The sequence below is a fragment of the Rhinatrema bivittatum genome, chromosome 4 (genome assembly GCF_901001135.1).
Source record: "Rhinatrema bivittatum chromosome 4, aRhiBiv1.1, whole genome shotgun sequence".
Classification (NCBI taxonomy): domain Eukaryota; kingdom Metazoa; phylum Chordata; class Amphibia; order Gymnophiona; family Rhinatrematidae; genus Rhinatrema; species Rhinatrema bivittatum.
The window spans coordinates 356,581,013-356,604,468 of NC_042618.1; the positions used below are offsets into that span (position 1 = coordinate 356,581,013).

A 23,456-nucleotide genomic window follows, 5' to 3' on the forward strand; every position below is an offset into this window, starting at 1 on the left:
CCCGGTTTTAGGATAGTAGAAGAACTCATCCAGCTAGAGGAGTGTCAGGGCCACAGAAGCAGTCCATGTTTCAGGGGCAGTTCTGGAGTCAGTCCTTTCGAGGAGGCCATAAACCCTTCCATGATTCCAAAGCAGGAGCCAAGTCCTTGCAAAGAGGCGAGGTGGGTCCTTTCCGACATTTCTTGTATAGGAGGTTGCTTAATGCAGTTTTACGGGGAGTGGGCCAAAATTACTCAGGATCAGTGGGTCCTCAGCATTGTCAGAGAAGGCTACACGTTAGAATTTGCGTGCCCTGTCAGATTTGTTTCTGGTTTCCCCTTAGGGCTTGCTGTACAAGACATGCTGCACAGGTTGCACCAGTTAGGAGCAGTGATTCCAGTTCCGCGAGATGAGTGAGGTATGGGGAGATATCCCATTTATTTCATAATCCCAAAAAAGGAAGGTACTTTTTGCCCAATCCTGAATTTGAAAAAGGTGAATTCAGTGCTCAGGGTTTCGCATTTCTATATGGAGACTCTTAAGATCAGTGGTAGTTTGCAAAGGAGAGTTTCTAGCATCCTTAGAGTTGACTGAGGCGTACCTTCACATACCCATTCGACCAGATCACCAGTGGTTTCTGCGGTTCATGGCTCTGGGTCAACATTTTCATTTTCAGGCCCTGTCCTTCAGGTTGGCTAGGGCTCCACAGACTTTCACCAAGGTTATGGTAGTGGTGATAGTGGCTGTCCGTCAGGAAGGTGTTCTGGTGCATCCTTATTTGGATAACTGGCTGATCAGGGTGAAGTTGGAGGATCTTTGGTTGATGCAAAACATGACAGGGTTACTCGAGTCTCTTGGCTGGGTAGTGAACGTGTCAGTCCCTGGAGTATCTCTGTGCCTGATTTGATACAGTGTTCAGAAGCAGATTCAGTGATTGTTGCAGTTTCCAATGCCCAGAATCTGGGACTGTTTGAAGGTTCTGGGCTCTATGGCATCAACTCTGGAGTTAGTACCATGGGCATTTGTGCATGTGAGGGCCTTGCAGGCGGCTGTTTTGACTCGTTGGAATCCACTTTCTGAAGAATTTCATCTTTCTTGCCACTTGAGGGAAAAGCGAGTCTTGGTGGCTGCTACGTGCCAATTTGGTACATGGTGTGGAACTCAAGGTTCCGGATTGGGTGGTACTTACTACCAGTGCCAGTCTCTCTGGCTGGAGAGTGGTTTGGCAGAATCAGTCTGCTCCAGGTTGTTGGTCCGGGGAAGAGACTTCCTGGTTGATCAACCGATTGGAGACCAGGACAGTGCACTTTGCTTTACAAATTTTTCTTCCTTTGAAGGGTCAGCGAGAGTTCTTTCTGACAATGTGACAATGGCGTATATCATTTGGCAGGGCGGTAGCACAAGAGGCCACAAGTTGATGATGATTTGGGTAGAAGGTCAATTGGTACGGATTGCGACATCACGGGGATCAAAAAGTCTAAGATTTTTTTTGAGTTGCAAGTTCTGAGATCTGGGAGAGTGGGAACTCTCAGACTGTGATGCAGCTCATCTGTGAGAGTAGGGATCTGCTGCATGTGGATATAACTGAGATGCCCCGGCATGCCAAGGCGGTTCGTATTTTGTCAGCGAAATCAGAGCCGATGGCATCAGTGCTCTAGTAGTGCCTTGGCTTCGGGATGTACTGTTGTACATCTTTCCTCCGTGGCCGCTAATAGACAAAATGTTGCGAAGGATAGAGAAACATCAGGGCCAAGTGGTGCTGGTGACTCTGACGTGGCCACGTCAGCCCTGGTTCCCAGATCTGGTCAACTTGGCCATGGACGGTCCAATTCGCTTTGGACATCTTAACAGGCCGCCTTCATCGGGGGACCATATTTTCAGACCAGGCTGCTCAGTTTTGTCTAGCGGCATGGCTTTTGAAAGGAGGTGTTTACAACACTTTTTTGCAGGCTAGGAGAAAGTCGACCTGCCTTTCCTATGTGAGAGTCTGGAAGGTTTTTGAAATATGGTGTATGGCCTAAGGAGGCTGCAGTTGTAGATGTCTTATCCTTTTTGCAGGAAGGTTTGGTCAAGAGCCTAGCTATAAATTCTCTTTTAACATAAGAAAATGCCATACTGGGTCAGACCAAGGGTCCATCAAGCCCAGCATCCTGTTTCCAACAGTGGCCAATCCAGGCCATAAGAACCTGGCAAGTACCCAAAAACTAAGTCTATTCCATGTAACCATTGCTAATGGCAGTGGCTATTCTCTAAGTGAACTTAATAGTAGGTAATGGACTTCTCCTCCAAGAACTTATCCAATCCTTTTTTAAACACAGCTATACTAACTGCACTAACCACATTCTCTGGCAACAAATTCCAGAGTTTAATTGTGCGTTGAGTAAAAAAGAACTTTCTCTGATTAGTTTTAAATGTGCCCCATGCTAACTTCATGGAGTGCCCCCTAGTCTTTCTACTATCTGAAAGAGTAAATAACCAATTCACATCTACCCGTTCTAGACCTCTCATGATTTTAAAAACCTCTATCATATCCCCCCTCAGTCGTCTCTTCTCCAAGCTGAAAAGTCCTAACCTCTTTAGTCTTTCCTCATAGGGGAGTTGTTCCATTCCCCTTATCATTTTGGTAGCCCTTCTCTGTACCTTCTCCATCGCAATTATATCTTTTTTGAGATGCGGCGACCAGAATTGTACACAGTATTCAAGGTGCGGTCTCACCATGGAGCAATACAGAGGCATTATGACATTTTCCGTTTTATTCACCATTCCCTTTCTAATAATTCCCAACATTCTGTTTGCTTTTTTGACTGCCGCAGCACACTGCACCGACGATTTCAATGTGTTATCCACTATGACACCTAGATCTTTCTTGGGTTGTAGCACCTAATATGGAACCCAACATTGTGTAATTATAGCATGGGTTATTTTTCCCTATATGCATCACCTTGCACTTATCCACATTAAATTTCATCTGCCATTTGGATGCCCAATTTTCCAGTCTCACAAGGTCTTCCTGCAATTTATCACAATCTGCTTGTGATTTAACTACTCTGAACAATTTTGTGTCATCTGCAAATTTGATTATCTCACTCGTCGTATTTCTTTCCAGATCATTTATAAATATATTGAACAGTAAGGGTCCCAATACAGATCCCTGAGGCACTCCACTGTCCATTCCCTTCCACTGAGAAAATTGCCCATTTAATCCTACTCTCTGTTTCCTGTCTCTTAGCCAGTTTGTAATCCACGAAAGTACATCGCCACCTATCCCATGACTTTTTACTTTTCCTAGAAGCCTCTCATGAGGAACTTTGTCAAACGCCTTCTGAAAATCCAAGTATACTATATCTACCGGTTCACCTTTATCCACATGTTTATTAACTCCTTCAAAAAAGTGAAGCAGATTTGTGAGGCAAGACTTGCCCTGGGTAAAGCCATGCTGACTTTGTTCCATTAAACCATGTCTTTCTATATGTTCTGTGATTTTGATGTTTAGAACACTTTCCACTATTTTTCCTGGCACTGAAGTCAGGCTAACCGGTCTGTAGTTTCCCAGATCGCCCCTGGAGCCCTTTTTAAATATTGGGGTTACATTTGCTATCCTCCAGTCTTCAGGTACAATGGATAATTTTAATAAGTTACAAATTTTTACTAATAGGTCTGAAATTTCATTTTTTAGTTCCTTCAGAACTCTGGGGTGTATACCATCCGGTCCAGGTGATTTACTACTCTTCAGTTTGTCAATCAGGCCTACCACATCTTCTAGGTTCATGGTGATTTGATTCAGTCCATCTGAATCATTACCCATGAAAACCTTCTCCATTACGGGTACCTCCCCAACATCCTCTTCAGTAAACACCGAAGCAAAGCAAAGAAATCATTTAATCTTTCCGCGATGGTTTTATAGGTTCAGGTGGCTGCTTTAGGTTGTCTTAGAGGTAAGATTGAAGGTTCTTCCTGGTCTCATCCGGATGTTCGTTTTTCTACGGGGTGCAAATAATTTATTTATTTATTATTTTTATATACCGACATTCATCTCAATTGAGATATCACACCGGTTTACATTCAGGTACTGTAGGTATTTCTCTATCCCCAGAGGGCTTACAATCTAAGTTTTTGTACCTGAGGCAATGTAGGGTAAAGTGACTTGCCCCAAGGTCACAAGGAGCGACAGCGGGACTTGAATTTGCATCCCCCGGTGTGGACAGTTTGCCCATCTTGGAGTCTTAATCTTGTCCTCAAGGGTTTGTGTGAGGCTCCTTTTGAACCACTCAGAAGGGCGACTCTTAAGGATTTGACATTTTAAGGTTGTTTTCCTGGTGGTGATCTGTTCAGCTAGAGTTTGAGTTACAGGCCTTGTCGTGCTGTGATCCGTTTCTTAGGATTTCTGTATCGGGGGTGTCCTTGCATATGGTACCTCTTTTTTTTTTTTTTTTTTTTTTTTTTTTTTTTTAACTGAAGGTAGTTTCAACGTTTCACATGAATTAAATGATAGAACCTCCAGGCTTTCCGGATGTGGATGTTTCTGCCCCTCACGCGCAGGAGCTTAAGTTTTTGGATGTACACAGGGCATTATTAAGATATCTGAAAGTTACCAATAATTTTCATAGGTCAGATCATCTTTTTGTCCTATGGAGTGATCTGAAAAGAGGTTTGCAGGCATCGTAAGACTACCATTGCACGGTGGCTTAAGGCTATTGGTTCGACCTACATATCCAAGGGTCTTCTGGGGTTACATGCTCATTTGGCACACGCTCAGGCTGCTTCATAGGCAGAGGCTCAACTAGTTTCTCCGCAGGAGATATGCAGGGCGGTGACTTGGAAGTCCCTGCATGCTTTTGCAAGACACTATTGTCTGATGTGGGGGAGAGATTCTCGATCCTTTGAGTGTTTTACGAGTGGGACTCTCCAGGTGCCACCCAGAGTAGGGAGCTTTGGTACGTCTGAGTCTGGACTGATCTGGGTACATAGAGGGAAAGGAAAATTTGGTTCTTACCTGCTAATTTTCGTTCCTGTAATTTCACAGATCAGTCCAGAACCCGTCCGATCTTTGGAGAGGGAGAGTCTGCTCAGTATTTTCTGGTTTTTCCGTATTGCAGATTTTTTTGATGAATTTTATCTTAGGCTTTGAATCAGTTCAATACTGAGGAGCTGCAGGTGGTACATGAGGTTAGGTGGCAGTGTTAGTAAAACTGTCTCCTGCTTGTAGGGAGGCAAAACACTGGAGTCTGGAGTGATCTGTGGTACTGTAGGAATGAAAATTAGTTAAGAACCAATTTTCCTATTTCGAGATTTATGAAAGACTTGTGCTACATTAAGTCCCCACCACTAGCCTCCACTTGTGTGTTACTTGAATGTTGTCCTTTCTCAACTCATGAAGTCACCTTTTGGGCCACTGCAGACAGATTCTCAAGTTCCTGATATAGAAAGTAACGTTCCTCATTGCAGTTACCTCAGCTGCAAGAGCCAGCAAGTTCATGTCTGCTATAAACCATGGAACAGGACCACATAAAACAAACAAATAAGATTAGAAGTGAGGCAATAGACTTTCAGAACTGTGTTTTTGAAGAGCTAGCTAAACTTAATAGTTAAGGTGATGGGATTGGCTGCGCATGCATCAGAGGATATTGAGGGAACTAAGAAGTCCTGGAAGCTTAGCTACCTGACCTTTTTAATGCTGCTTGAGAGTTGGCAGTATTTCCGGAGAGAGGCGGAGGGGGGGGGGGGGTTCCTATTAAAAAAAAAAAAAAAAGTGGGCGTAAAGAGGAGGCTAGAAACTACAAGCACGTTAGTCTGACCTCTGTGGTTAGCAAATTAATGGTTTCACTGCTAAAACGGAAGATAGTGTAGCTTCTGGAAGCCAGTGGATTGCAGGATCCCAGGTAGCTTGATTTTACTAAAACTAAATCTTGTCAGATGAATCTGATCAATTTCTTTGGGTGACCAGAGAGTTGGTTCAAGGGGGACTGCTAGACTTAGTGTACTTGGATTTCAGAAAGGCCTTTGACTCAGTTCCACATAGGAGACTTTTAAAAATAATTAAGCACCCTTGGCATGGAACCTGGAGTGACCGAGTGAGTTAGAAACTGCTTGAGCAATAGTGGTAAATAGCTTACTCTGAGGAGGGGGACATTATAAGCAATGTGCCTTATGCTTGTCCTGGCACAGATTCTTTTCAACTTTTTTGTGAGCAACCTAACAGAATTGCTGGAAAAGCATGGCTTTTTTGTCAAACACCAAAATTTGCTACAGGTTAGACAGCCAAGAAGGTGTGGGAAAATATGAGAAGGGATCTAGCGAAGCTTGGGGAATGGGCTAGAGTCTGATACCTGAGATTTAATGCTAAAAAATGCAGAGTAATGCATTTAGGATGCAAAAACTCAAGGGAAAGATACAGTATTGGATGTGAAATTATTTTTTTTTGTAATTTAATGTTTATTAAACACAAACTACAGCACAATGAAAATATACAGTGCTGTGACCTCTAAATATTTCTGTAAGACACTGCCATTAATATGCTACCATGAAATAAACCACCCCTCCCCCTCTCTGAAATCCTGTGGTGACCAAGTATGGATTCATAGCATAGGTGTAAATATAGGTACAACTATGTGCCAACAAAGCCAAATGTCCAAGAAGAAGAACTGGGCTGGTACAGTCATATAAACCCCAGAAGAAGGTAAGAGTAGAAACAGCCTAGAAAACATTATACCCCCATCATCCCACACTTAGAATTCCCAGAGGTGACCACCACCAAGATAGGACCATCTCAGGAGTGCCCCAGGGCCATCCCACATACAGTATCATCCCAGAATGAACAATCATATAGACAATTTAGACTTCCATTGTATGTAGGGGTGCCAAATTTTCTCATATCAGGTAACCTATCGTTACATGTAGCAGTTAATTTTCCCCATATAAAACACCCTATCAAGCCTGGCGCACATCTCTCAGTGAAGGAACATTAGGCTAACACCACCAATAAGTAATTTCGCATTGAGCTGCCATGACCACCTGTTGAACCCATCACTGAAAAAGTTCCGACCCCACAGCTGTTGGTAGACAAAATAAACATACTTTGGGATCCTTAGGAACCTGGACACCTCCCAAAGAGCAAATGAAATCAAGCACTGCATCCTATAGTTTCCCAATCTCCACAGATGAAAAAATGTGCCTCTGTCTCCACAGCCCTTCCAACACCTGTCATTAGAACCAGTATACATCTTGCTCAGTTGAACAGGTGTTAAATACCACCTGTAGAGTACTTTATACCCATTTTCCTTAATTATTGATGATACTAAATTCCTGCTGACTGCTAAAAAGCATTGATCCCAATGTTTGTCCTCCCAACATACCCTTAGGTTTTATTTCCCAAGCAATTTGATAGGCTCTTTTCTTTTGGGGATCACAATTAAGGTGTAGATCTTGGAGATAGGTTTAGTAAGCTTATCAGCTTGAGTGCAGTAATTTTCAAAGAGAGACCTGCCCTTCTTAAGCACCTATTCCACCTTTGTGGAAGTGAAAAAAAAGAATTATCTGGTTATAAGAAAAAACGTCCAAATCTGTGACGCGTAGCATTGCTGCAGGTCTGTGAACAGCAGTTACTTCTGGCCATCCCATAATTGCTCCCATTTAAACAAACCCTTCCCCCTCCAATGTTCTATTTCTCTCTGTTCAGTCCCTGGAGGGAAGGAGCTGTCAAAAAGAAAAGTTAAGTGATATGCCTGTTTAACACCCACTAATATGGGTTTCCACTTGTCCCAAACCTTGTAAATTAAACTAGAAAAAGGTGATTAGACCAGAAAGATTTAACCCTCCCTTTTGCCAAGCTAATGTGTAGTGGGGGATTCCTAGCCCCTATGATGCTATACAAGCCCAAGGTTTCAGCTCACCATCCCTATACCAATGCAGAAAAGCACTCAGTTGGGATGCAGGGAAGTACCACTCCAAGTGCGGTACCTGCAGACCCCCTCTCAATTTGTTCAGAAACAACAGTTTTAGCGACTCTAGCAGTCTACATTTCCAGATAAAGCGAAGAAGCTTGCGTTGCCATTAATTCAACAGAGAATCAGGCACAGGGATTGGAAGCATTTGGAAAAAAATAAAAAAGTGGCAACATTCATTTTAATAATAGCTACCCTCCCCAAGCAAGAGAAGGCCAACCTGTCCCATCTGTCTAAATCTCTTTGAATATTAGATAATAGAGTAGTATAGTTGAGCCCAAATAGCTCCTTTATATCTGGTACAATTTTTACCCCTAGGTATTTCACCCACCCTTTTGTTGCTCGGAAGGGGAAACGACATGTAATTCTATTAAAGCAATCACTAGGTACTGAGATATTTAATAGCTCTGATTTATCTTCATTAACTTTAAAACTGGAGATTCTACCAAATACTCTCAAAGCCAAAAGGGAAGATTCCAGGTCTATCGCTGTAAATAGGTCATCTGCAAACAGTGAGCTTATAGTTATGTGACTGCACTAACATCCCCTGAATTTGAGCATTGTCTCACCGTTTCTGTAAATGGTTCTAAAGACAGTGCGAATAGCAACAGCAAGATTGGACAACCCTGTCTAGTACCTCTTTTACAGGCCGATAAGCAATTTCGCATTGAGCTGCCATGACCACGTGTTGAACCCATCACTGAAAAAGTTCCGACCCCACAGAATTAATCATGGTGATATTAAGTCGGAGGTCCCGAAGTGTAAAAAAATGTAAAATGGGCCGGCAGCTGTCAGGCCAAAAACCGGACGCTCAATTTTGCCGGCGTCCGGTTTCTGAGCCCGTGCCTGTCAGCGGGCTCGAGAACAGACGTCAGCAAAATTGAGCGTCTGCTGTCAAACCTGCTGACAGCCGCAGCTCCGGGCTAAAAGGAGGCGCTAGGGACGCGCTAGTGTCCCTAGCGCCTCCTTTTGCCTGTTTCTACCGCACCACCTAATTTGCATACTGAATCGCGCATGCCGGGAGAGTGGGCGTTCGTCCGCTCTCCCGCGGACTTTACTGAATCGGCCTGTGTGATGTGTGAAATTCTTCTAAGCACAAAAGAGTGGGATCTGGGGTTGATTTTATCTGGTGATGTTAATGTGGCCAAACATAAAGTGGTGGCAAAAGCCAGAAAGATGCTTGGCTGCAGAGGGAGAGGAATGGTCAGAAAAAGGGAGGTGATATTGCCTCTGGTGGGACCTCATTTGGAATATTGTATAAAATTCTGCAGATTGCACCTTTAAAAAGATATAAACCAGTTGGAGTTGGTTCAGAAGGTGGCTACTAAAATAAATCAGTGGTCTTGGTTCTAAAGAATATGGGGATAGACTTTAAAGATCTACATTAAAGATGTATACCCTAGAGGACAGGTGAGATTGGGGAGATGTGGTAAATGTTTAATCACAAAGTTTTCACAGGAGACTAGTCTTTAAATGGAAAAGAGGCTGTAAAATTAAGGTCAAGAGGTGAGGGTGAAATGGGTTAGACTTTGGGAGTAATCTTAAATACTACTTTATAGACAGGTAATTGATGCATGGAACAGCCTCCCAGTGGATGTGGTAGAGGTAAAAACTGTGTCTGAATTCAAGAGAGCATGGGGTAAATATAGGGGATCTCTGAGGGAGTAACGGGAATTTGTAAGGCTAAATAAATTCAACAGATGGGTAGACTAAATGGCAGTACGGACTTTTTTTGCTGTCATGTTTTTGTTTGTGTGATTCTTCCATGATCAAGTAGTCCTATCCACTAACCTGGAATTTCTTATCAATGGTTGTCACTGCTTTCCATATTGTTCAATCCATCGTACTATCTTCTTGTTTTTCAAGACCATGTGTCCTTGAAAGAGAGAGAGCCCTTCATAATATAAGAAAAGAGCTCAACCACATTGATAGGCTTTGCAAGTATTGGCATCACAGTTATCAAATGTACTTCCTACCTGGGTAGTGGAATGCATTCAGTGCTGCTACCCCCTTAGCAGGATTGCAAATCACAGACTTGGTTAGAGTCTTGCTTCTGTTCATTCTTAAAGAACTGCCCCTCTGACATCTTCAAAGCTTCAACTTGATTATCAATTCACACCTTTTTGTCCAATTACTTTCTAAACAGTCTTTCAAGGACGGATAGTAACTTCGGACAAGTAATTTTGCATAACCTGTTCTCTCAGTAGTCTACTCTCCATGATGGTTTCCTGGTTGCTTATTCAGTAATCATTCCGCTATAACTCTTAGTTTGGGACTCTCTCTACATGTGATGGCTAATTCAGCTTGCTTCTTAATGGAAAAAGCAAGTTTGCTTAACGTAAATAGTGGGATGAATTAGCCATGGAATACTCACCTGCCTCCCTGGAGAATAGACTCCTATCTACACTCAAGACATGAGAAGGCTTATGAGGCAATGCCCACATGGGAACTCCTGCATGTGCTCAGAGTTCAAAGCTGTACTAGCTAGGAAAGAGAAGTCTGGTCGGTGCTGCCAGATGAGGTCTCTGACATGAAATGGCTAATTCATTCTGCTGGCTACAAAAAACACAGTTTACAGTGATTAAACTTACTACACTTTCTGTAGCTCGGATTGGCTATATTTTCCCTATATCTAGGAATTTTTTTAAGTCACTATCTAATGCAATGAAAATAGCTATTACCTCATCATCCACCAGACCAGTCCAGACAGATGTTTTGTTTTTTTTTCTCCCCTACCAGCAGATGGAGAAAGAATGTGTTACTGTTCACCTGGTACTTAACCTAGTGTGCCATCTGTAAACTCAGTAATTCTATAACAAAGCTTCTGAACAACCATCATGAGCAGGGGAAAAGCAACAAATGTTGCTGGTAAACCTGCCCCCTCCCCCCCCTTCCCACCAATGAAGATATGAACGCCCCCAAAATACCAAACCTTGTAGTAAAAATAAAAACAAAACTGTATACACACGGGTGCTCTTAAGAATTAATGGGTGAAACTCTGGACTTGCAATAAAATTAGCAGGTAAGAACAATACCTGTGTATACTGGTAATAAAAACGGTAGAGATAGTACAGGCTGTGCTGCAGGACTGTTTATTTTAGGTGATTGTAGGCCTCAATTGGACTCTGATTTAATGGTAAACACATTTGTGTCACTGACTAAATCTGTACTTGGGAGGAATAGTCAGAATCATATTTGTATCTTGAAAACCACCTGCTTTTAACCTTTGAAGACTGGATTTGAAGAAAAGTGCAGTAGTGCAATAAGGCAAAACTTCAGTAAGGATATTATCTCTTACCCTAGCCTACTTTGTCAGATCATGAATTTTCATGGCTAAAGTCATACACGCTTTGATGGTCATAGAAATGAAAGGAGATTAAAGGATTGCTAACTGTTGGCTGTTCCTAGTTGATGTAATTACAGATTAATCTTGAAACTTTTATCAGGTCTGTTGGTAGTACATAGGACTTCTTTTTTTTAAGTATTGCAACAAGTAGGAGACAACTTTGTTTATGTATAATACATATCCATAGCAAACAATGTAGAATATTATTCTGTTGAATAGAGTGATGGTTTGTAGGTCCAGTATAATTTTGTAATTTTAAGTACCTACCATAAATTGAAATAGGGATAAGACATTGTTATTGTAGATGAAAATTATATTTGCAAGCATGAATAGATTTTAGTTTCCCTGCTTATCATGCTAAATAGTTTTAAAAGTATTTTAATATTGTTTTCTTGGTGACATTTTACTATTGGAAAGAAGATTTTTTTTAAAGCTTTTCTTTCTTCTCTTATTGGTGTGGTCTAAAGCCACTGTTCTAAATTTGATCCTAGCTGTATTGCTCTTGAATGCCTCTTTAGCACTAACAGGCAGCAACCAACAAATACTTGCTTGGAGCACTTAACTGAGCCACATTCAGCATTACCTATTAAAGAACTAATTGGGTTTGCCAAAATGTGACAGAAATTCAAATGTATATTTCTATGGTACATTTACCTCAGATCAAAGAGCATGCATCCTTAAACCATTTATGGAATGTGAACCTTTCTTTTTGTGCAAGGCTGAAGAACTGATTTCAAATTAACAGAATACTTCAGTTTTTTCCTATATAACCTTACTGTGTGAGTAAAAGAGCGATGAGCTTATTGTGTGCTGCTTTGAATATGTGTATTTTAAAACCTTGATATATACCTTGAAAAATGAGGATTTCTCTAATCTCATTTTTTTAAAGACCCAGTGTTTAAATGCTGTTCACTCTTCTTAGGTTAGTGCTGGCTGTAACATGTTTAACCAAATAGTTTAGTGTGTAAATTCCTTCTCATCCCAGTAAGTGCATAGAGGGGGTTATATTAAGTTGCCAAAAGTGCTGTTAAAAATCACTGTATTCTGCTCCTAAAAATCTGTGTTTAGGAAAACATACTTAAAACTAAGCTCTGCCTTTTTCAGTAAATTAACATGCAAGAAAGTTGTTGGGACACTGATATAGTCTAGAAATAAGGATGTCTCATTTAAGTTTAAAGTTAACATACAGCCTAAGTTAAGATTGTTTTTTCTAAAACATGATCTTATGCATATAGTCTGCACAAAGATGGGAGTTAATCCTTCCTGTCTTGAAATTCTGGTGTTGATAAGTTTTCCTTTATTGTTATCTGTTCACATGTATACATAAAATGTAAAGTTAATCCTGATTGAATGTTCATTGGCACCAAAGTTACTTAAAACATATTTGAAGATACTGTTCTAGAGCAAGATGGTAATTTGTGGCCTATCTACCTTCCTTTTGGCAACTGAAGCCTACTCTTAGACATGCAGTGCCCTCATTTGTTTTTCTTTATAGGTAGAGGGGCTGTAAATCTTGGGGGGCATATGGCTTGCCTTTCTTCATCATGAACTATTAATATTATTAAAAGTGGAAGGGTAATGTATTTCTTTTCCCACTTCTGTCAGACAACTGCTTAGAATTGACCACATCCTCTGGCTATGAATGCTGTTCTGCATTAGGCCTTAATGGAATACACGAGCGATGCATTCTTTCTCCACTAGCTTCTAGATAACGCCTCACCATAGCAGCGGTGTCAGCTCAGGCTCCACCTGTCCGGAAGTTAATTGGGAACTCTGGTTTCTTTTAAAGTACTCTCGGGTAAGTTTATGGATGTGATTTTTATTTGCAATATTTCTATTCCTCTGATCCTAATTTCTACCCTCAGCAGATTACAGGAATGTGATAAGTACAATTTTAAAAATATTGTTAGACTAAAAAAAAAAAATGTATTCCCAATAAGTAGGTATTTGCTCCAGTTTATGTAGTCCAGGAAAAAGGCAGACATTGTGATGTCTTGTTTTATGTTCATAGTCAGTCAACTTTCAATTTTTTATTAAATATTTGAGTACAAACATTTAAATCGCATGTAAAGAGAGAAATTCATATATAAAACATTCTACCATTTATCAAAATATTCCTAAATGTTGATACATAGAAACTTAAATACATACAATCATAAAAACCAATACCTGCCCCACCAATGTGAAGCAACCTTAATTGCCACCGAAAGACCACATATAACCCATGTTTACAATCATACTACCATATATTAGCACATATATTTGCATATATAGAGGATAGACAATGGGAAAATGAAATACAAACAGAATTGCAAAGACAACAAGGGGACTGTATAAAGCTGTAGGAATATATATGAAATAACATAACACGGTGTAGCTTAATTTATTCACTCTAGTAGACTCCTACAAGGAGTCTTACTCATTTTACCACTTGGCTTCTTCAAAGGGAGTCTCTTGTTACCTTAAACACTGTGACATCTATACAGAGCATAACAAAATATATAATGAAATCATTATACATAGAAAAACACAATCATGAACATTTTTTTAGAGAATTTACTTATGATAATGTTACACTTACAGTAAGAGGAAAACACTATGCATGGTACAAAACCACAGGCAAACTAAAAAGCTCCCAGCTCATTAAGTCCTCACAGATCACAACAGAGAAACAAGAAGAGAAAAGAAAACTGTTAAACACCTAAAAGGACCTCTCACAGATAAAAGGATGGTAACCACTAAACCAATAATCCTATATCAACTAAGAATAGAAAAATGTAAATGCTTATATTAAGGTGATAAATCAGATGCCTGAAAAAATAGCCTGCTTTCCAACTCCTATCAATGTCAATTATTCGTTGCATATCTTAATGTATACCTGCATGGAAAGAGACACTACTTTTACCTATTTTTTCGCCAAGTCTGGCTTATACTGCCTTTAGCTTTTCTCACTTCACTATGTTGTCCAAAGTGCCTTCCTGCGCACCTGAACTATCCTGTAGCAGGATGGATAGCCCTGCCCTTGACAGAGTGTTGTGTGGTTGAGAACTTCTCCCTGCTCGGGGGGGGGGGGGGGGGGGATTGGGCTAGCTATCCCATTCAGGGACTGCCTTTCATCCCCTGAAACGCTTGATGCTATCCTGCATGGTCAGCTATATCTGATACTTTGGCACATAGGGTCTGTTGTAGACCCTGCAGTTGTTGTTGCTGATTATTCTTCCAAGCGTTGCTTGGGTTTTTCTGCCTGTTGTGCCTATCAGCCAAATATGGGCACACTTCTGCAGATGCATTCTGTCCTTCAGGTGCCAGTGGACCACAATCTTCTTCTGGGGAGCCCTTGGGGCCCAGTTGGGTTTTCGAACTTGTAACACCAAAGCAAATCATGCAGTCTTTATCAAAGAGTCCTTCTCTTGTTTACATCTCTAGACTTTTTCCTGTATCCAGAAGTTCTAGACCTACTATTGTCAAGGTTTACTGAGCTGAAACCTTGCTTGTAATGTTTTCTGTGATGCGAAATATGTTTCTTGCTGGCACTCTCACTCCCCTGCCTTAGGTGCCTCTGCTACACATTGGGGTTTTGTATGTGTCTGTTCTATGGTTTTCTTTTTGTAGATCCCAGCTCTTACTGCCTTAGACCCCTTTGAGGGTTGGCTGCCTCACAGGCAAAAGGGAGAGAAGTGGTGCTTTCAGTACTGTGCAGTTTTCCGCTTTTGTCCTGCTCGGACAGCCTATAGCTTGGGAATCACCCATCTGTGAGGACTACCATCCTGCTTGCCCTCTGAGAAAGCAGAGTTGTTTACCTGTAACAGGTATTCTCCAAGAACAGCAGGATGTTAGTCCTCATGAAACAGTTGGCCTCTCCTTGTATGAGCTATATCATGGACTGAGGGACTCTGCCTAGGAGGCAGGGTGATAACTACAGCTGCACATGCTCAGCAGGGCAAGTTTGAAAGTTCTATAATCTTTGAGATCAAAGTTCCTGTCTGGGGCTCCATTTGATGATGTCTTCCATGTGCGAGGATTAACATCCTGCTGTCCTCAGAGAACACCTGTTACAGGTAAGCAACTCTGCTGTCCTCTCCATGTCCAGGTGATCAGAAGGCCGAGCCTGAATCAGTCACAAACAGACCCTTGCTTTTTGTGGGTACTGAGAGAGTGACTGGAGGGAGCATATTGGTAGCAAAGTATGGGAAGAAAACTGCTCTGCACAGCTTGTAATAAAGTACAAGAGAGGGGGAATGCCAAATGTTGCTGGAATGCAATAAGGCTTGGGGGGAGCCCCAAAGCAGCAAATTAATAGCCACGGGGCTGAGGCCCAAATTTTAGATAGTGCTCTGGTGTCCATTTTACTGTCATTTTGTATGGGGTAAGGATCTGGCTTAGATATCCCTATGCCTTTGGCTTCTACTGGAGTCCAGGCCAAGAAAAGACCCAGTACAGGGAAGTATTTTTCTCCTGAGGATTTCCTTGAGCGCTTTAATAGAATTCCACATGGAAAGAGGAACTGAAAGAGGGAGTGTGTGCTCCAGAGGCTGAGGATGATGCCTCTGATGCATCTTTTTCAGAAAGAAGAGGCAGGAACCCTGATTTTCCAGTCCCTGTGTACATTTAGTATTGTGGAGGAAATGTCCAGCTCCACAGAGGACTGCATTATGAAGGTATTAAAAGCCATCTAAATTATTTCCACTTCACAAAGCAGTTCATGATTTGATCATTCTGAAGTGTGTGTCTCCAGAAACTAATTTTAAGGGTTGCTGCTCGCAAGCCAAATTGTACCCCCTAGGTCGTCAGAAGTGTGAGAAATTTAGTTTTTCCAGAATGGATGCATTGCTCTGTTTACTACTACCACTACTTGTTTCTGGCGTGCTACACAACATACGTAGTATTGTACAAACACACAAGTCAGTCTCTGCTTGATAGAGCTTACAATCTAATAACACATGTACAGGACAAGAGAACCACAATTCCCATAGATGGAGGCGCCTTTAAAGATCCTCAGGTCAGGAAGATAGAATCTGTCCTTATACAGGCCTTTAAAGCAGTTAGCATGGCACTACAAATAGTAGCTTGTAGCTGTATTGTAGCAAGATCCAGCCTGCAACTGGTGCAGCATGTGCAAGACTGTTGAGTTGATAGCTCACAGCTGGAACCTGGAATGGCATAACTTGGAAGATGCCTGTTTTAATTCAATTCTTCCACTAGAGGGATCCCTCTTATTGTGGCAGCTAGACAGCTTCTTTGGCTGAGAAATTGGTCAGCAGATAAGACTAACTTGACACGGCTTCCCTTTAGATCTTCCCAAACTTTTGTTCGAGAAGGATATGAAGAAAATGGCAAAAGCTTGGGGAGGACTTGGGTGCCAAGACTACCAGAGAAAAGGCCAAGTCTTCATTTTGTATTTCCCTGTACTATAGTAGGTACTGGATTTCAAGACATTTTAGAGGAAGACATGTCTAACCAAAGATCTAGAACCTTTACCAGGTACCAGTCCTTTTGTCCCAAAAGATGAGGTAAGGCAGGGATCCTTGGCATAGGGTCCTTTCGAATGTCATGATGAATCCTTGGGGCTTTATCTTTATTTACAGAGCTAGGTCTAGCTCATTTTTATTGGAGATGGGCTCAAATTATTTCAGATCAGTGGGTGCTACATATCTGAAAAGGTTGCACTCTGGAATTCTTAAACTGTTTCAGATGCATTTATGGTTTCTACTTGTCATTCTGCCAGGAAGAAGGAAGCAGTAACAGCGACTTCAGGCAGGTTTCTTGAATTGATAGTGATTATCTCAGTTCTGAGGGAACAGGAGGGGCTAGGTTGATAGTTTATTTTGTGGTTCCCAAGGATGACTGGTCATTCAGTTCTCCCAGAACAAGCAAGATTGTAGTCCTCACATATGGGTGACATCAGATGGAGCCCTGTCACAGAACACTTTTGTCAGTTTCTAGAACTTTGACTGGCACACTGAGCATTCCCATCATGCCACTAACCCTGCAGCCACCAGGGGTCCCCCTTCAGTCTTTTTTTTCCACACAGCAGTTGCCTAGTGGTTTAGGAGCTCTGTAAGAATTTCTCACAACTTTCTTCACAGAACTATTTTAAGTTGTATCTTCTCAAAAAATCCCTCAACAGGGTCCCCCATTGCGCTCCGTTCCCTCCGATGCTCGGTAGGTGTTTTTTCCGGTACTTGCAATCTGTTCCCAGCGGCTTACCGCTTCGGTGCCCGGTCACTGACCGCGCACCCACCAGATTTTAACATGGCAACCGGGTTTAGAAAATGCCCCGAGTGTCCGAGGACCATGTCCATAACGGACCCGCATGAAGTCTGTGTTTTGTGCTTAGGCCCCTCGCACGACATTCGTCGATGCCCTAGTTGTGCACAAATGACCTCCAAAGGCCGTCGTACTCGCCTGGACAAAATGGAGCAGTTGTTAGCTTCAAAACAGACTGCTCCATCGACACCAGTTCAAGCACCACCGACCTCTGAGATGATTCGCCAGGAGTACCGTGGACAGGGTGACCGTCCGTCACAGACTCCATCGAGGATATCGGCGTCATTGTCCTCTGTGCCGGGGAAAGACCGGACCGAGCACCAAGGGGAACATCAACACTGTCACCGACCAGTGCTGGAACCGATACTGCAGCGGCATAGACTTTCATCAAGCCGCCTACGAAGAGGGCCCGGGGAGAGGAGCCCCCATACTCCACTGGACCAAGTACCCCTAGGTGTTCCCCATAGATACCGGTGGTGGGCACCAAGCCCCTGTGGAGGCTCCGGTGATGCCCAGCCTGCCTCCTACCCCAATTGCCGTGCCACCCATGCCGGCTTCCCAGGAGGAATTGGACCACATGGTCCAAGAGGCAGTGCTGAAAGCCTTTCGAGGCTTCCAGTTGCTGCCGGCGCTGGCCCCGGAACCGGTTCCCTCGATGGTGGCACTGTGCCTTGATATGTTTCTGTGCCTTATCGACGACTCTGCCACTGGACACGCTGGCATCGAGTCGTCCCTCGAGGCCTCCGCAGGTCCCAATTCTAGTACCGGGTTCCTTGGTGGAGGAAGGATCAATTCCCGGCCACGTCCCTCCACAGGAACCATCGATGCTGGAGCCCATGCCAGGGCCATCGGGGCTACCAGTACCCAAGCGCACCTCATCTGCTCTCTATGCCGGCGCCGATTCAATCGATGCCTTCCCGCCCTCTCGGTTTTGGCATGCTTCCTCCATCGGGAGCTCTACCAGGAGGAGAAGTCCCTATAGTCCATGGGACGATGCATCCTCAGATTGATTCAAGGACATCCGAGTATTTACTTTCTAAGCCTTCACTGCCGGAGGAAAGGCGAAGATCTCCAGAAGACCTCTCCTTTGCCAGTTTTGTCAGAGATGTCTGAGACTATACCTTTTACACTGGTCATGGAGGAAGATGCTTGCCATAAAATGTTGGAGGTCTTACAATTTGTAGATGCTCCAAAAGAAATGGCAGTACAGGTACATAAAATTCTTTTGGACCTCATGCACTGCCTGTGGGAACATCCAGGTACAGTACCCCCAGTCAGTAAAAAGACAGAATCTACCTACCTGGTTCAACAAGCCCCAGGTTTTCAAGTCAGCTGCCAGACCACTCTAGTTGTGGAATCAGCTCAGAAAAAGGATAAACGATCGTGTCCACATTCCTCTGCTCTTCCCAGTAAGGAACAGAAAGCATTGGATGCGTTGGGGCGAAGAATTTTCCAAGGGTCCATGTTGATATCGCAAATTGCAGCATATCAACTATACATGACCCAATATAATAGAAATTTCTGGAAACAGGTCCAGGAGATTGCGGAGACATTACCACAGTAACAAGAAGAAGCCTTGTCCTCCATTCCATGAAGTAGGTAAACATAAAGTCAGAGCTGCCTACAATTCTTTTGAAACAGTGTAGAATTGTTTCTTGGGTTCTCTACTCGTGGCCCTGCAGGCTTCGGAGAGAACATCTGGAGAGACAATTGACAACTGGCGCAGGGTCTCATGATGGTCCTTTAACTGGGCCACTGCGTCCTGGATCTTGTCCCCGAACAGGTTGTCTCCGGTGCAGGGTAGATCTGCCAGTTTGTCCTGCACTTCCAGGCGTAGGTCTGAGGCCTTAAGCCAGGCCCAGCGTCTAGCACTGATGTCTGCTGCCGAGACTCTGGATGCTCTGCGTGGCCTGTCTACAGGCCACGCAGATATTACTCTCCTGCGTCCCGTGCACGATTGGCTCTGGCACCTCAGAGAGGACATGCATGCTAAACTAGAATATCTAGACCACAGCCAGCTCCACAAGCTGGCTCAGTGTCTGGATTTTGACTCTTTTTCCCAGAGAGCAGCAGCAGCCATATTCCAGTGGGGGGGGGGGCTGCCTGTGCCACTTCGCAACAAATTGGCATCCACTCACAACAGACCAGTGGATACTGTCCATCGTAACCCACTGTTACCTTCTAAATTTTTCAAAAATACCTCTGGACTTCCCACCCAATCCATCCTGGTGTTGGGATGACCACACAGGAAAACTAGAGTCAGAGTTCTCAACCCTGTCAGAGCCGTGGAACCGGTTCCACCGAATCAGCAGGGACAAGGGTTCTACTCCAGATATTTCCTAATTCCAAAAAAAGACTGGCGGCCTCCGGCCTATTCTGAACCTCCGTGCCTTGAATACATTTCTTCGCAAGGAACGGTTCAGGATGGTATCCCCGGGCACCATGCTTCCTCTACTTCAACAAGGGGAGTGGTTCTGCTCTCTGGGCCTTCAAGACGCATATGCTCATATTGCGATCTCCCCTCCTCATCGCAAATATCTGCAATTTGTGGTGGGCCACAGTCACTATCAATACAAGGTACTACCATTCGGCCTAGCCTCGGTCTGGCAGTTGTGGCTGCTCAGTTGCACAGCAGTGGCGTATACGTTTTTCCATACCTGGATGACTGACTCATAAAAAGCCAGTCAAAACAAGAGCCCTAGACTCTCTCGGTCTCACCATAAGGCTTCTAAACACGTTGGGATTTCTAATAAATTACCCAAAATCCCAATTGACAGTTTCATTTTCTCTTCTTTATAGGAGGAGACCTAGATACACTATCCAGAGCATTCTTACCCAACTACTATGCGATTACGCTCCCAACCTTGCCAGCTTTATCCACAGTCGAAAAAGAGCCTCAGCTGGCCAGCTACTAAGGTTGCTTGGCCACATGGCATCAACAGTCCATGTCACCCCTTTAGCACGTCTTGCCATGAGTGACCCAATGGACTGAAATCCCAGTGGCTACAAGCTACTCAGCCGCTGTCATCCATGGTACACATAACCAGCCAGCTTTGTCTGTCCCTTGCCTGGTGGACACACAAAGCCAACTTACAAGTGAGTTTTCCTATCCAGCAACCGGCTCCTCAGGTGACCTTAACTATGGACGCCTCCAACCTAGGTTGGGGAGCCCACGTCCAAGGCCTTCAAACTCAAGGGACTTGGACAAAAGCCGAAGCGACCCATCAAATCAACTTTCTGGAGCTTTGAGCGATGCGGTACTCCCTTTATGCATTTCAGGATTACCTCTCCAACAGAGTTGTCCTGCTTCAAACTGACAACCAAGTTGCAATGTGGTACCTGAACAAACGGGGGCACGGGCTCTTATCTGCTTTGTCAGGAGGCGGCACAGATTTCAGCCTGGGCCCTGTCTCATTCCATTCTTCTGCGAGCCACTTCTCTTAGCAGGCACACAAAATACACTGGCGAACCGCCTCAGCCGACATTTCCAGCCCCATGAATGGTCTCTGGATCCCTCGGTTGCGAGCAGAATCTTCCACCGGTGGGGTCATCCGACCATCGACCTCTTTGCATCTAGTCAGAACCACAAAGTGGAAAACTTCTGCTCCGTGCACAGGGACCGGCATGCACCAGCCAGGGATGCCTTCTCACGTCCCTGGAACAAAGGCCTGCTTTATGCGCATCCTCCGATTCCGCTCATAAGAGTCTCATGAAGCTACAACAAGACCAGGGCTTAATGATTCTCATAACCCCTTACTGGCCGCGCCAATTTGGTTTCCCATACTTTGCGACCTTTCTGTCCAGGACCCCATTTGCCTGGGCACATCGCCCAACCTCATAACACAGAATCATGGCAAATTATGCCACCAGAACCTCCAGGCCCTCTCTCTTGATGGCCTGGATGTTGAAAAGCTGATACTACAACCACTCAACCTTTCAAGTGACGTATCTCAAGTCCTTGTAACTTGATGGAAGGCTTCCACGTGGAAATCCTACTGCTCTAAATGGAAGAGATTTACCTTGTGGTGCACACAAAAGAACTTTGATCCCTTTTCTTGCCCCATATCGAGTCTGTTAGATTATCTCTGGCACCTCTTGGAAACTGGCCTCCAGACATCTATCCGAGTGCACCTTAGTGCCATCTCTGCTTACCGTCAAGGAATAGGGGATGCCCCGATAACGTTTCAACCCCTGGTGAGTCGCTTCATGAGAGGCTTAGTACAGCTTAAGCCTCCTCTACGGCCACCGCTCATGGCATGGGACCTCAATGTCGTACTTGCACGGCTCATGCACACTCCTTTTGAGCCCATGCACTCCTGCAAACTTAGATACCTTACATGGAAAGTACTTTTCCTAGTAGCCATCACGTCTGCTCGCAGGGTAAGTGAGTTACAGGCCCTTGTGACCTACTCACCCTACACAAGGTTCCTCCATGACCGGGTGGTTCTCCGCACTCACCCTAAATTCCTTCCTAAGGTGGTAACTGATTTCCATTTAAATTAGTCCATAGTCTTGCCCACTTTCTTTCCAAGACCTCACACTCGCCCAGGTGAGCGAGCTCTCCACACCTTGGACTGTAAGCGTGCTCTTACGTTTTACTTAGACTGCACTACAGCCCACAGGAAGTCCACCCAACTGTCTTTTTGATAAGAACAAACTTGGGAATGCGATGGGCAAGCAAACACTGTCAAACTGGTTAGCAGACTGCATCGCATTCTGTTACCAGCAAGCAGGCCTCCCACTGCAGGGACGAGTGAAGGCAACATCAGTAGCACACTACCATTCAGTACCGATTGCTGACATCTGCAGGGCTGCGACATGGAGCTCTTTCCACACCTTCGCAGCTCACTACTGCCTGGACAAGGCTGGGAGACAGGATTCCGTCTTTGGCCAGTCTGTCCTAGGGAATTTGTTTCCAGTGTAGGAACCCAACTCGTCCTACCTCGACCCGCTGTGAATTTGTCTGCCTCATCCTTGCTAGCAGCACCCCAGTTGTTGTGCCTGTTGCACATGTTTTGTGCTGCTTGGTCTCCTACGTATGACTCAGCCTGTAGCTTGCTATTCACCCTTATGTGAGGACTACCATCCTGCTCGTCTTGGGAGAAAGCAGAGTTGCTTACCTGAAACAGGTGTTCTCCCAGGACAGCAGGATGTTAGTCCTCACGAAACCCGCCCGCCACCCCACGGAGTTGGGTTCGCTTATGTTTTATTTTTCGCTCGTACTTTTGCTCCAAACGAGACTGAAGGGGGGACCCCTGGTGGCTGCAGGGTTAGTGGCATGCTGGGCATGCTCAATGTGCCAGTCAAAGTTCTAGAAACTTTGACAAGTGTTCCGTGACAGGGCTTCATCTGACTGTTACCCATATGTGAGGACTAACATCCTGCTGTCCTGGGAGAACACCTGTTCCAGGTAAGCAACTCTGCTTTCCATTTTAGGTTTGAAATGGATCATGTTCTTGAAGATAACTTGTCAGGATGGAAACAAAATCTGTGATTTTCGTAGTAATAAAAGGACTTCCTTACCACATTGGATCTGATGGAGGCTCATCTTCACATTTCAATAAGGAAAGATCATCAGTGTTTTCTTCAGTTTGTGGTCCTGGGTCAGCATTTTTAGTTTCAAGCCCTGCCCTTTTAGGTTAGCAGTGGTTCCAAGAACCTTTTCAAAGGTGGTGGTTGTCATGCACTTGCGCAAGGAAGAATCTTGGTCCATCCTTATCTGGATGATTGGCTAATCAAGCAAAGCCCTTCCAAGAAAGTGTCCTGGCCACTCAGAATATGGTTCGATTTTTGCAAGAATTTGACTGGATAGCCAATTTCTTCAAGAGCAGTCTGCAACTGTCTCAAATCCAGAATTATCTGGGAGCATTGTTCAGTACAAGAAAGGGCTGTGCTCGTTTAACAGAGCAGAGAATGCAGATGAT

The 23,456-nt window shown here is 44.0% G+C and overlaps 1 long non-coding RNA gene across 2 annotated transcripts in view; it reads left to right on the forward strand.

Moving 5' to 3' along the window:
- Positions 1-21,983, forward strand: part of LOC115090988 — a 40,194-nt gene extending 18,211 nt beyond the window's left edge. For both annotated transcript variants that reach the window (XR_003856560.1, XR_003856561.1), the window contains exon 3: positions 12,871-21,983. This is a non-coding gene — a long non-coding RNA (uncharacterized LOC115090988). The remainder of the gene's footprint in view (positions 1-12,870) is intronic.
- The last annotated feature ends 1,473 nt before the right edge of the window (positions 21,984-23,456 follow it).